Raw genomic sequence first — 13170 nt, 5'->3', positions numbered from 1 at the left:
GCACCAGTCTTAGAAGCATGTGAACACAGGAGGACCAAGCAAGGAACTGAAGCCACAGACCTCCTATATATATGAGCTAGGCATCCAGCTCCTCCCAGTGGGAAGGAGGAGCCGCAGGGTGGGAGGCTACAAGAAACCCAGAAACCAAGATGGCCGCCAGCACATGTCAAACGAAGGAGAACAGCAAGAAGGTAAGACCATGACAGTACCTCCCCCTCAAGGGCCCCTCCTCCGCGGAGTAAAGAACGGTTTCTGAGGGAAGCGTGCGTGGAAGGCTCGGAGCAAGGCAGGAGCATGGACATCTGCGGAGGGAACCCAGGAACGCTCCTCTGGACCATAACCACGCCAATGAACCAAAAACTGCAACCGACCGCGGACCAGGCGTGAGTCCAGGATATTGCTCACCTCATACTCCTCACGATTGCCCACTTGGACCGGACGAGGCAGAGGAACCGAGGAAGTGAAACGATTACACACCAGTGGCTTCAACAGGGAAACATGAAACACGTTGGAGATCCGCATGCAAGGAGGAAGCGCAAGGGCATAGGCTACCGGGTTTACCCTGCGAAGCACTCGGAAGGGACCAACAAAGCGAGGCGCCAGCTTGGGAGTGGGCACTCGAAGGTTGAGGTTGCGGGTGGACAACCATACACGGTCTCCGGCCTGGTAGGAAGGAGCAGGCGCTCGTCTGCGATCAGCCTGGAGTCTCTGGCGCTGCGCAGAGACCTCAAGGGACTTCTGGATCTGTACCCAAGAAGCACGTAGGACGGAAAGGTGATCCTCCACAGCCGGAATATCCTGGGAAGAGAATACCTCCGGTAACACGGCAGGTTGGAACCCATAATTGGCCATGAAGGGAGACGTCCCAGAGGAAGAGTTCACCGCCGTGTTCCTGGCAAACTCAGCCCAAGGCAGGAGGTCAACCCAATTGTCTTGGTGATCGGAGACATAGCAACGAAGGAATTGCTCCAAGGCCTGATTGGATCGTTCTGCGGCCCCATTGGACTGAGGGTGGTAGGCCGAGGAGAAGGAGAGATGAATCCCCAACTGGGAGCAAAAGGCGCGCCAGAACCTGGACACAAACTGACTCCCCCGATCCGACACAATCTCCTTGGGCAAACCGTGCAACCGGAAGACCTCCCTGGCAAAAATCGTGGCCAACTCCTGTGCAGAGGGTAACTTCTTGAGAGGAACACAGTGGCACATTTTGGAAAATCGATCCACAATCATGAGAATGACCGTATGGCCTCGGGATGCAGGGAGGTCCACAATGAAATCCATCCCCAGGTGTGACCATGGGCGCTCCCCGGTGGCTATGGGTTGCAGAAGGCCCAACGGAAGGTGCCGAGGGGACTTACTCTGGGCACAAACGGAGCATGCCGCTACATATGCGGCGATGTCGGAACGTAGGGAAGGCCACCAGAACAGACGTGAAACAGCCCAGGACAGCTGATTCTTTCCAGGATGCCCCGCGGTCTTGGAGTTATGGTAGGTTCGCAACAACCGAGTGCGCAACTCCTCAGGCACAAAACATCTGCCGTTGGGTCTCCCAGAGGGAGCACCAGATTGAGCCGCCAAAATCTGCTCACCCAGGGGAGAGGTCAGGCTGGTGCGAATGGCGGCCAGGATCTGATTCGGAGGTATGACCGAGGTCGGAATCGACTCCTCCCTGGACAGGTCGGAGTACTGCCGTGATAAGGCATCCGCCCTGATGTTCTTGGAACCGGGTAGGTAGGAGAACAGAGCCCATCTGGCCTGACGTGGTGTCAATTTCTTGGCCTCAGAAAGGTAGGTCAGATTCTTGTGGTCCATCAGGATGAGGACCGGAACCACCGAACCCTCGAGCAAGTGCCTCCATTCTTTAAGGGCCTGCACGATGGCCAATAACTCCCTGTCACCAATCTGATAGTTGCACTCCGCGGAAGACAGTTTCCGGGAGTAAAACCCACAAGGAAGCAGAGGACCCTCTGGTGTTCTACGCTGAGACAGAAGGGTGCCTACTCCCGTCTCAGATGCGTCCACCTCGAGGACAAAGGGCAACCCAGGGTTGGGATGCGACAGAATCGGAGCCGACACAAAGGCGGACTTTAGAGCCTCAAAAGCTCGGATGGCCTCGAGCGGCCAGACCTGGGAATTACTGCCCTTCCTGGTCAGATCCGTGAGAGGCTTGGCTAGCACGGAAAAGTCCCTGATGAACTTCCGATAATAATTGGCGAAGCCCAAAAAGCGCTGCAGGGAGCGAAGACCACTGGGCTGGGGCCACTGTAAGACAGCCGAAACCTTCTCAGGATCCATGGAGAACCCCTCAGCGGAAATGATGTAACCTAAGAAGGTTACCTGGGATCGGTGAAATTCGCATTTCTCAAGCTTACCGAACAGATTGTTCTCTCGTAACCGTTGCAACACTCGTCTGACATCCAGAATGTGGGTCTCCATGGATTCAGAATATACCAAGATGTCATCCAAATAGACCACCACACACTGCTGCAACAGGTCACGGAAAACATCGTTAATGAATTCCTGAAAGACTGCGGGCGCATTGCACAACCCAAAGGGCATAACCAAGGATTCATAATGACCGGTCCTGGTGTTAAACGCGGTCTTCCACTCATCGCCCGCCTTGATCCTTACAAGGTTATATGCCGCCCTCAGGTCGAGTTTGGTAAAGACCGTGGCCCCTTTAAGGCGATCGAACAGCTCGGAAATCAAGGGTATCGGGTAAGCGTTCTTGATCGTGATGCGATTGAGACCCCTGTAATCGATGCAAGGCCTCAACTCACCGCCCCTCTTTTTCACAAAGAAAAATCCAGCCCCTGCCGGGGACGAGGATTTGCGAATGTGTCCGCGTGAAAGCGCCTCCTTCACGTACTCCTCCATGGCCTCATTCTTCGCTACCGACAGTGGATAGACCTTGCCACGAGGAGGAACGGCACCAGGTTGTAACTCGATGGCACAATCGTATGGGCGGTGCGGAGGTAGGGCAACCGCGCGCACCTTATCGAATACATCCCGGTACTCCTCGTATTCAGGAGGCAACAGAGAGTCCGAGGAAGTACACAGCAACTTGACAGGCCCATGGATGCAACTAGCCCCACACTGCGGTGACCACGAGAGGATCTCGGCCGATCTCCAATCGAAAGTCGGATTATGCTTCTGGAGCCAGGGGTACCCCAAGACCACCGAGTAGTGTGGAGACGAAATAACCTGGAAGCAGACCAACTCTCTGTGAACGGCACCAATGGCTATCCCCACTGGAAGGGTCTCATGAGTCACGTGTGGCGGCAGAAGGGGTCTGCCGTCTATCGCCTCAAGAGCCAGTGGAGAACCTCGGGCCTGCAGAGGAATGGAATTGACGGCAGCGAACACACTATCAATGAACAAACCACCAGCACCAGAGTCCACCAACGCCTGGGTCGTCACAGAGCCCCCGACCCAGGAGAGGACAACAGTGATCAGTGGTTTGTCAACACGGGAAACCGGGGACGAGGAGACTCCACCCAAGATCTGCCCCCGACAGGATCTCAGGTGCGAGCGTTTCCCGGACGGTTCGGACATGCCAACCGAAAATGCCCACCGAGACCACAGTACATGCATCGACCCTCGCGTCTTCGGAGTACCCTCTCCCCCTCGGACAGGCGAGCAAAGCCCAGCTGCATGGGTTCACCCCCAGCCAAGTAATCCCCAGGAGGCGTGGGAGGAGAGGGAGGCACGGGTGGGACAGCAAAGGTAGGCGCCAATCTGTTAGGAGGCCTCCGCAGACTCTCCTTAAAGGAAGGTCTCTCCCTGAGTCTGGTGTCAATCAAAATCAAGAAAGAAATAAGAGACTCGAGCTCCACTGGTAGGTCCTTAGCTGCAACCTCATCCTTCAAGGCATCCGAGAGACCATGAGAGAAAGCAGCGACCAGAGCCTCATTATTCCAGCCCACCTCTGCTGCCAGGGTACGAAACTCAATGGCGTATTCAGCTACGGATCGTGAACCCTGTCTGATGGACATAAGGAGCTTCGCAGCAGAGGCAGCACGAGCCGGCACATCGAATACCCTCCGAAGAGAAGCAACAAAACCGGAAAACTCGGCAACCACCGGATTGTTGTTCTCCCATAAAGGGCTGGCCCAGGCCAAGGCCTTGTCCGAGAGCAGCAAAATTAAGAAGCCCACCTTTGATCTCTCAGTAGGAAAGGCATGTGGCAGCAACTCGAAATAAATGCCCACCTGGTTAAGGAAACCTCGGCACTGAGTTGGCTCTCCCCCAAAGCGCTGTGGAAGGGGGGCAGAACCGGTCATACCCCGAAACACCGCAGGCGCAACAACAGGTGTCGGGGTAGACTCTGGCGCAACAACCGGAGCGGCAGTAGGAGCGGGCCCAGGAGCGACAACCGACCCATCGGCAACGGGAGCGAAATGAGCCGTGCGTTCAAGCAGGGTTTGCAACGCCACGGCGAACCGACCCAACAGGTGATCCTGCTGATCAAGTCTGGCAACCAGCGTGGGTAGCGAGGATGGCCCTGTACCGTCAGAATTCATGGCTTGGTCCTAATGTCACGGAACCATGAACCAGACGTACAACAACAGATAAGTGAAAATAAGAAGGCTTTATTGAAAATCAAGCTGTAAAGCAAAAGTCCAAACGGATGGCGAAACCGAGGCAGAGTCCTTGCGAAGCCAGAGGTCAGGAACCAGGAGGGTAGTCAGATGAAGCCAGGATCAGGAACCAGCAGGGTAGTCAGACGAAGCCAGGATCAGGAACCAGCAGGGTAGTCAGACGAAGCCAGGATCAGGAACCAGCAGGGTAGTCAGACGAAGCCAGGAACAGGGACCAGAAGCAGCAGCAGTCTTAGAAGCATGTGAACACAGGAGGACCAAGCAAGGAACTGAAGCCACAGACCTCCTATATATATGAGCTAGGCATCCAGCTCCTCCCAGTGGGAAGGAGGAGCCGCAGGGTGGGAGGCTACAAGAAACCCAGAAACCAAGATGGCCGCCAGCACATGTCAAACGAAGGAGAACAGCAAGAAGGTAAGACCATGACAATATGGCTAGGTGACGAGAGTTGGGAATCACACATCTCCGACATTTTTGAGAATGGCATGTTGATGTCCTTTGTTTAGCTCCAGACTAAATATGGGGTCACACAAAACATGCATTTTTATTACATTTCGCTGCAGCATGCTATTAGACCTGAACAATTCGGTAATGTCCCCGACTCCAATTTTTCACATGATGCAATCCTCACCTTCTACTAAGGGCTTAATTTCCAGGTTTTATGCTATGCTCTTGACTGATTACCTTGAGCAATATCCCAACTCTGCTCTGAAGAGGTGGGAAAGAGATATAGGATATATTTCGGGTGATTACTGGGAGGAAACGCTAGAGGCGGTACGTTTATGCTCTATGATAGTATGAAATAGACTGTCTCAATTATACATTTTATTGAGGGTACACTGCTCCCCAGTTAGGTTGCACACCATAGGCCTTTGTCCAGACCTTGCATGCCCAAAATGCTGTAGGGACCCTGGAGATCTCATATATTGAGTGTAGAATTGTCTAAAAGTTCTCAGATACTGGGAATCAATATTGAGAATGGTTAATAGTGCTCTCTCTACGGATATACCTCTGGACCTTAGACCATGCCTTCTTGGCATACTGGAAGAGGTGATACACGATAACTATCTTAGGAAAGCAGCTAGCAGGGCTCTGTTTCAGGCCTGCAGACTCATTCTACTGCATTGGATCTCTTAAACGGTACCAACATGCAGATGCGGATAGATGGGCACAGTACTTAGGTATGAAAAATCGATATATGCGCATAGGGCTAACCCACACAAGTTTGAAAGAGTCTGGGGGAACTGGTTTTCTGTGTCAGGCCTATCTCCAGTAGAGTTAATAATGGATAGGTTATTACTGTGATGTGTCAGTAGACCATGTATGCACTTGGATATTACTTGGGAATGTGACTTTGTACTTTTTTTGGGATGATACGTTATAATGTGTATGGACTCTCTGGAACGTCCTTTGTTATTGTTCTGTGGTTTGTTGACTTTCTTCAATAAACCTATACCTGATGATAAAAAAAAAAAATTGTTCCTTAAACACACATGACTCAGGCTCACTAAATGGTGTAAGTGACCAATTAGCATCATTCAGTCTCCCGCCCGCGATTTCACACCAAACGCTGTAAAGCATGCCCATAGCCATCTAATAAAAAGACTGCAATGGTTTATGTTTGTTATGGACTAATTTTCTTTGTTCTTTGAGTAATTCTCAGATATATGCTCTTTTTACAATAGTAAATTTTAATCAAACATTGCTTTCAATAAGTAATACATTTGAATCAGTTGTACAGTTTCATGGATCCACACTTGCCATTTGAGTTGTATGTACTTGGAATTTTGTGGCATGTGGTTCTTAAATTGCACCATTTGAGAATTGTTATGCTATTGCTTCCTTAATGTTGATCTATATCCCTTTGGAAACATTTTTAATATATCACAAATGAAAATATTCACATACTTAAGCTAAATTAAATGCTTAACTGTGTTTTAATTGCCTTGCAGTACAGAAGGGATTTTGAATATGCCAATTTGTGTTGGTTTGATGTTTATTAATCATTTTTTACATTTTAAGCACTAGAAATGCTATGATCATGACTCCAAGTGGTTTTCCAGGAATCTTTGAGGCATAATCACTTCTTCTTAGTTAATTGGTTAAAACCAACTTAGTTGGTTAATAAAGTTTATCATTGCTGTTTTATTGTATGGATAAAACATTTATATTGTGTTTGTTTGTATTTCTTTAAATATGACATTATTAATGTATACCATTTTTGGCAGGAGACCAATCAATTGGCTTAAATTTGTTTTGTTTTTTTAGATCCCAGGCTGCTCTCCTGTGATTTGGTTTATGTCCACAACTCTTTTAATTTCTACTGTGTGGTAGTAACCTAGGTCTTTATAAGTCAGCATAGAGCAATGCATATTTTAAAAGAAAACTCCACTACCTTGGCCTCAGAGCTCTTTCCTGGTTCTCCTCCTATCTAGCACAACAGTCCTTCAGTGTCCCCTATAACTCTGCCTTCTCCTCTCCACTTCCTCTTTGTAGGGGTCCCCCAAGGCTCTGTTCTTGAACTTCTTCTCTTCTCTATCTACCGCTCCCGCGCGGTCACGGACCCCCCCCGCGCGTGTGACCAGCAGACCCGATGTCCGCCGGTCACTCGGCAATCGGCGGGGGAGAGGGAGAATGTCAGGCAGCTTGTGTAAACAAGCCACCTGACATTCTCCTCGCTGTAAAGACACTGATCACACGGATCTAGTATGTAGATCCGTTGATCAGTGTCCTTACAGCTCAAGCCACAGCCAATCACAGTAGAAAGCACGCCCCTAGGGATACACACAACCCCTCCCTCCCAAATAAAGTTAACCCCTTCACTACCAGTGTATTTTTACAGTAACAGTGCATATGTATAGCACTGATTACTGTAAAAATGTCACTGGTAACCCCAAAAGTGTCAAAAATGTCAGTCAAGGGTCCGATCTGTCCGCGGCAATGTCGCAGTACCGCAAAAAAAATCGCAGATCGCCGCCATTACACGTTAAAAAAAAAACAACAAAAATGACAAAAATCTTTCCCTTTGTTAGTAAACGCGTTAACTTTTGCGCAAACCAATCAAAATACGCTTTTTGCAATTTTTTTTACCAAACATAGGTAGCATAAAACAAATTGGCCGAAAATGTTAAAAAATTTTGATTTTTACATTTTTTTTTGGGGGAATTTCATATAAAAAAATGTGAAAAATATTGTTATTTTTGCAAAATGTACGCTCTTTTTTTGTTTATAGCGCAAAAAGTAAAAATCCCTCGGGTGATCAAATACCACCAAAAGAAAGCTCTGTTTGTGGGAAAAAAAGGACGTCAAATTCGTTTAGGTACAGCGTCGCACGACCACGCAATTGTCCGTTAAAGTCACGCAGTGCCGAATCGCAAAATACCCTCTGGTCGTTTAGCAGGAAAATCCTCCGGGGCTTAAGTGGTTAACTACTGAAACCACCAAGCTGCTCAGTCACACCCTTGTTATCTCTCGCCTTGACTATTGCAACTCCCTTCTCATAGGACTACTTCTTGATAGGCTATCCCCTCTTCAGCCTATCATTAATGCTTCTTCCAGACTCATCTATCTAACCAACCAATCAGTGTCTGCAACCCTCTCTGCCAATCTCTTAATTTGCTTCTGATTGTCCAGCAAATTAAATTCAAAATACAACAAAACCATCCACAAATCTGCCCCGAGCTACATCATCAATCCTGTCTCCAAAACCATTCTTTTCACACCTTCCAATACCTCCGGTTCTCAAGCTCTCTTGTCTCCTTCTCCCATGCTTACCTCCAGGACTTCTCCAGAGCCTCTCTAATCATCTGGAACTCTCTGTCTCAATCTGTCCAGCTGTCTCCTACTCTGGTTACCTTCAGGCAATCCCTGGAAATTCAGGGAAGCCTATCACACCTACAACTAATTAAACCTTTATCTCTTCCATCAGCTCACCCCCCACAGTTATTATTAATATTATTATTATACATGATTTATATAGCGCCAACAGTTTGCGCAGCGCTTTACAATGTGAGGGAAGACATTACAGTTACAATACAGTTCAAAACAGGAGGAACTAGAGGGCCCTGCTCGTTAGAGCTTACAATCTAGAAGGGAGGGTCAAGTGAAACAAAAGGCAATAACCGTGGGGGATGGGTTGATGGAGAAAATGGAAGTACATTTGTTAGGTGTGGGTAGGATAGGCTTCTCTGAAAAGGAGGGTTTTCAGAGATCGCCTAAAAGCTAATAGAGTAGGAGATAATCGGACAGATAAGGGTAAGGAGTTCCATAGGATTGGAAAGGCTATGGAAAAGTCCTGGAGGTGAGCATGGGAGGAGGTGACGAGGGAGCTAGAGAGCGAAGGAAGAAGGAAGTTTTGAGAGGAAGGAAGAGAGCGATTAGGTTAGTATTTTGAGACGAGGCTGGTGATGTAGCTGGGGGCTAAGTTGTGGATGGCTTTGTAAGATGTTGTATTTTGAATTTAATTAGTTGAGTGAGCGGAAGCCAGTGGAGGGCTTGACAGAGGGGAGCAGCGGACACTGAGCGATTGGTAAGGTGGATGAGTCTGGCGGCAGCATTCATGATGGATTGAAGAGGGGATAGCCTGTGTAGAGGTAAGCCTTTTGTACCACTCGCCTCGCCCTATTAGATTATAAACTCTTATGAAGAGGGCCCTCCTAACCCTCTTGTATTTAATTGTATTGTAACTGTACTGTCTCTCTTTAGATTGCAAATTGTTAAGAAAACTGTTGGCGCTATATAAATCCTTAATAATAATAGTTAATATTTGGAGCATTTTTTTCATTAGCTGTATAGTCACATTCCAGATTAGGCTAAACTACCCTCTGTTACTTTTCAATATACAGCAGGTAAAATAAGTAATGAACACGTCACCATTTTTCTAGGTAAATATAAACTATATTACCAAAAGTATTGGGACACCTGCTTTTAGACGTACATTAACTTCAATGGCATCTCAGTCTTAGTCCATAGGGTTCAATATTGAGTTGGCAGACCCTTTGCAGCTATAACAGCTTCAACTCCTCTGGGAAGGCTGTTCACAAAGTGTAGGAGTGTGTCTATGGGAATGTTTGACCATTCTTCCAGAAGCACATTTGTGAGGTCAGGCACTGATGTTGGTTGAGAAGGCCTTGCTCGCAATCTCCGCTTTAATTCATTGCAAATGTGCTCTAGCCGGTTGAGGTCAGGCCATGGTGGTTGAGTGCATTACTTGTTGTTTTCTTTAAAACAATTGTACCTGCTAATTCCAGGTCTTTCTGAATCTGTCCACAAGTGGTCCTTGGCTCTTGGACAACTCTTCTTTTCACTCCTCTGTCAGAAATCTTGTGAGAAGCACCTGGTCGTGGCCAGTTTATGGTGAAATGATGTTCATTCCACTTCTGGATTATGGCCCCAACAGTTCTCACTGGAACATTCAGAAGTTTAGAAATCCTTCTGTAACCAACGCCATCAGTATGTTTTGCAACAATAAGGTTGCAAAGGTCTTGAAAGAGCTCTTTGCTTTTACCCATCATAAGATGTTTCTTGTATGACACCTTGGTAATGAGAAACCTTTTCATCATTTAATTTCAGCTGGTGTCTTGGCTTTCCATGCTTTTTGCACCTCCCTTTCTTCATGCATTCAATACTTTTTCCCTGTGTTATTCTAATTTATTACACATAACTTAATTTCTGAACTTATTAGTTTTGGTTTCTTTGTATGTAGGGAGTGCATGGGTTGGTACTGATTTGTGGTGACCATTTTATGTCAATAAACACCTTTAGAAATATATTTACCTAGAAAAATTATGATATGTTAAATATTTATTTTACCCGCTGTATCTATGTACGTTTATTATATTTTTATTATTTTGGTGTGTAATTTTTCAGGGAGGGGTGGTCAATTTCAATTGTAAAGATAAACCACTGCATGGTTTATGGTTGGGCAGTATAGAACCACAACTATACATTCTCAACAAAGTATCAAGAGAATCAAGAGTGAGCAAACAGGTTTCAAAGTGTTATTTCATGACTTCTAGTAGTAGCTATGGACAACCTGCTAGACTTTTTCCACATTATATGCAGAAGGCTGTGTCGAAGGCCCTAAGCCCTGTTCAGGGATGGTTGTTCCAGCTTGACGTAGATATCTTCCTTCACACCTCTTGCAAACCTGTTGTCCTCTTTGTCCAAAATCTGTACCGCACTGTTCTTGAAAGAATGTCTCTTTTCCTTAAGGAATAGAAAACTGCTGAGTCTTGGCCTGTGGAATATGCACTCCTATGTTTGGCCATTCGTTTGTTGAGAGGCTGTTTTGTCCCCCCAATGTACAGGTATTTGCATTCCTCACTACACTGCACTCCTGAGGTTTCACAAAGTTGCACTGCTCAGCTCAGTATCAATATGGCTGGCTTTGTGGTAAAGTTAATTTTTGGGGTTTGACCTAACCCAAACAATGTTGAACCCCCTATATGTGTTTTTTAATTACTTTTTTATGTAGTCATCAAACATTGCTTATGTTTCTTTTTAGGCCAATAACATCCAAGCTTATTAGTGACATGACACTTATTCTAGAAAGCCTGTTACAATAGACTGGAAACTGGCGTCACAGCTAAGCTCTCTATTTAACATGTGGTATTGCTTGTGGTTCATGGAGGAAGCCACCTCGATATCATCTGCAAGATCTGTTTCCAGAAAGTGGATATATTTTGGGTGCAAGGGACTAATGGCTTTAAAGTCTTGCATTAACACCTTATCACGTCAGAGGTAGTTTGGAATGAGAGCAGCAATCTCCTTAACCCTTTCCTAAATGTTTCTCTGCTCAGCCAGATTCAGCAATGAATATTGAAATTTCCCAAGATAGTCACATGTGTGTGGGGAAATACTGTATGTGGTTGGCCAGCACCCAGGGCCAGCGAGATTTCTTTTGGTTTGTTTTTATTTGGCTTGCAATAAACTCAACTTTAATTTGGATGCTTCTTTTATGTTGCTTTAGCTTCACCTAGGTTTTATGTGGTATGTTCCCTGACCATTCTTATTTGCTAATGAATTGGGATTAACAAATTTGCCCAAGCCCCAGCTTAATCGCTTTGAGGTTTTTCAAACCTGAACTTTACCTACTTTGCTCTGACTCCATTAAGGTTTATTGCAGGTGAATGTTGTATATCATGCCTGGGAACTTTCAAGGATAACAGGCAAGCTATTGTCAATAAGGGCACGTTGAACTAGGTACCCCTGGACACGAGTACATGCCAAACATTTATTTAACATATACCATTAAGTGAGGAGAGGGCCCTTTTCAAGTGGCTAATTCTTATTATTTATATAAGACAGTTGCAAGACGCTTTCAAACTGCACAAGCTGCTGTAGAAGAGTATGACAAAGTAGCCAAGCCTCCCTTCCCTCTTTTAAGGCATCGTGTCCTTATGTTGAGAGGATATAAGTCTCATCCTCACATCCTGTTCCCCGAAAGGGATGTGAGGGCTTCTGTGTATGTGTGGGGTGAAACTTATCAGAATTTTGAAGCCCCTTTTTTAGTAAAGTAGCCCCCTAGACATCCAGCTCTTTCTCTGGCAATAAGTATAGGGTACATTGGTACCCCTTATTACTCCTTGTGCTGTCTTATGTAATCAGGCATGCAATGAAATCACATTTTTTTTTTAATACCTTTTTTTCTATCATGGGAATTTTTGAATGCATATTTATGTTTTTTTGATATCATGGCCTGTACTGACTTCTGGCCTGGCCAGACCTGATCATAATTCCCACCTCATGAGTTGGTACTCATCATGTTCCAGTCTGCACTGTGAGCTGTTCTTCACTGTATTTTACAGGAATTGGGTTATTCATGTCCAACCGCTGTTGTGCTCTACATTCCGCATAATTTTATATTTATATGCAATAAACCTTTCTATTTTATTATACATATTGTATCCACTTTTGCCCTTCAAAGTTCACCCTCTTAGGGGGTTTTTCTGTCCGTTTGGTATATCAGTATGGGATGCGGGCTATACAGGGAGTGCAGAATTATTAGGCAAATGATTTTTATTTATGGATTGTCTCCATATTTGATAGTCATTTCTTTTGCATGGTTGCGCTATTCTTTTTTAATATACATGTTGCTTGGTCCATAGCTGCACCGGCTTTAGATATACATGTTCAGGGTTTGCTCCCCCAATTTTTTGCTTGTTTATTATGTATTCGGTCTGACCAGACTTCTGAGGTTGAGCATCCCATCCCCCACACACACCTGTACTCTATTGGTGTCCTCTATCAAGTAGATATAGAAGGAGTCCCCTGCAGTGCATTAGCACACCTTCCCAGCAAGGAGTGTTGTCTCCAAGGGTAAGAGAGGCTGGATTCACCCCTTTTTTATGGATAGTGTAGGACCCACTGATAATGGGGTACTTTGACGCAGTGGTGGGCTTGAGCACGATATGGCCATATGGTGGAACTAAATCCCCATTTTTATTTATGGATTGTCTCCATATTTGATAGTCATTTCTTTTGCATGGTTGCGCTATTCTTTTTTAATATACATGTTGCTTGGTCCATAGCTGCACCGGCTTTAGATATACATGTTCAGGGTTTGCTC

Source organism: Pelophylax lessonae, assembly GCF_965119305.1.
Source record: "Pelophylax lessonae genome assembly, chromosome: 5".
Classification (NCBI taxonomy): domain Eukaryota; kingdom Metazoa; phylum Chordata; class Amphibia; order Anura; family Ranidae; genus Pelophylax; species Pelophylax lessonae.
The sequence above is the reverse complement of the archived record's forward strand: the minus strand, read 5'-3'. Positions refer to the sequence as shown.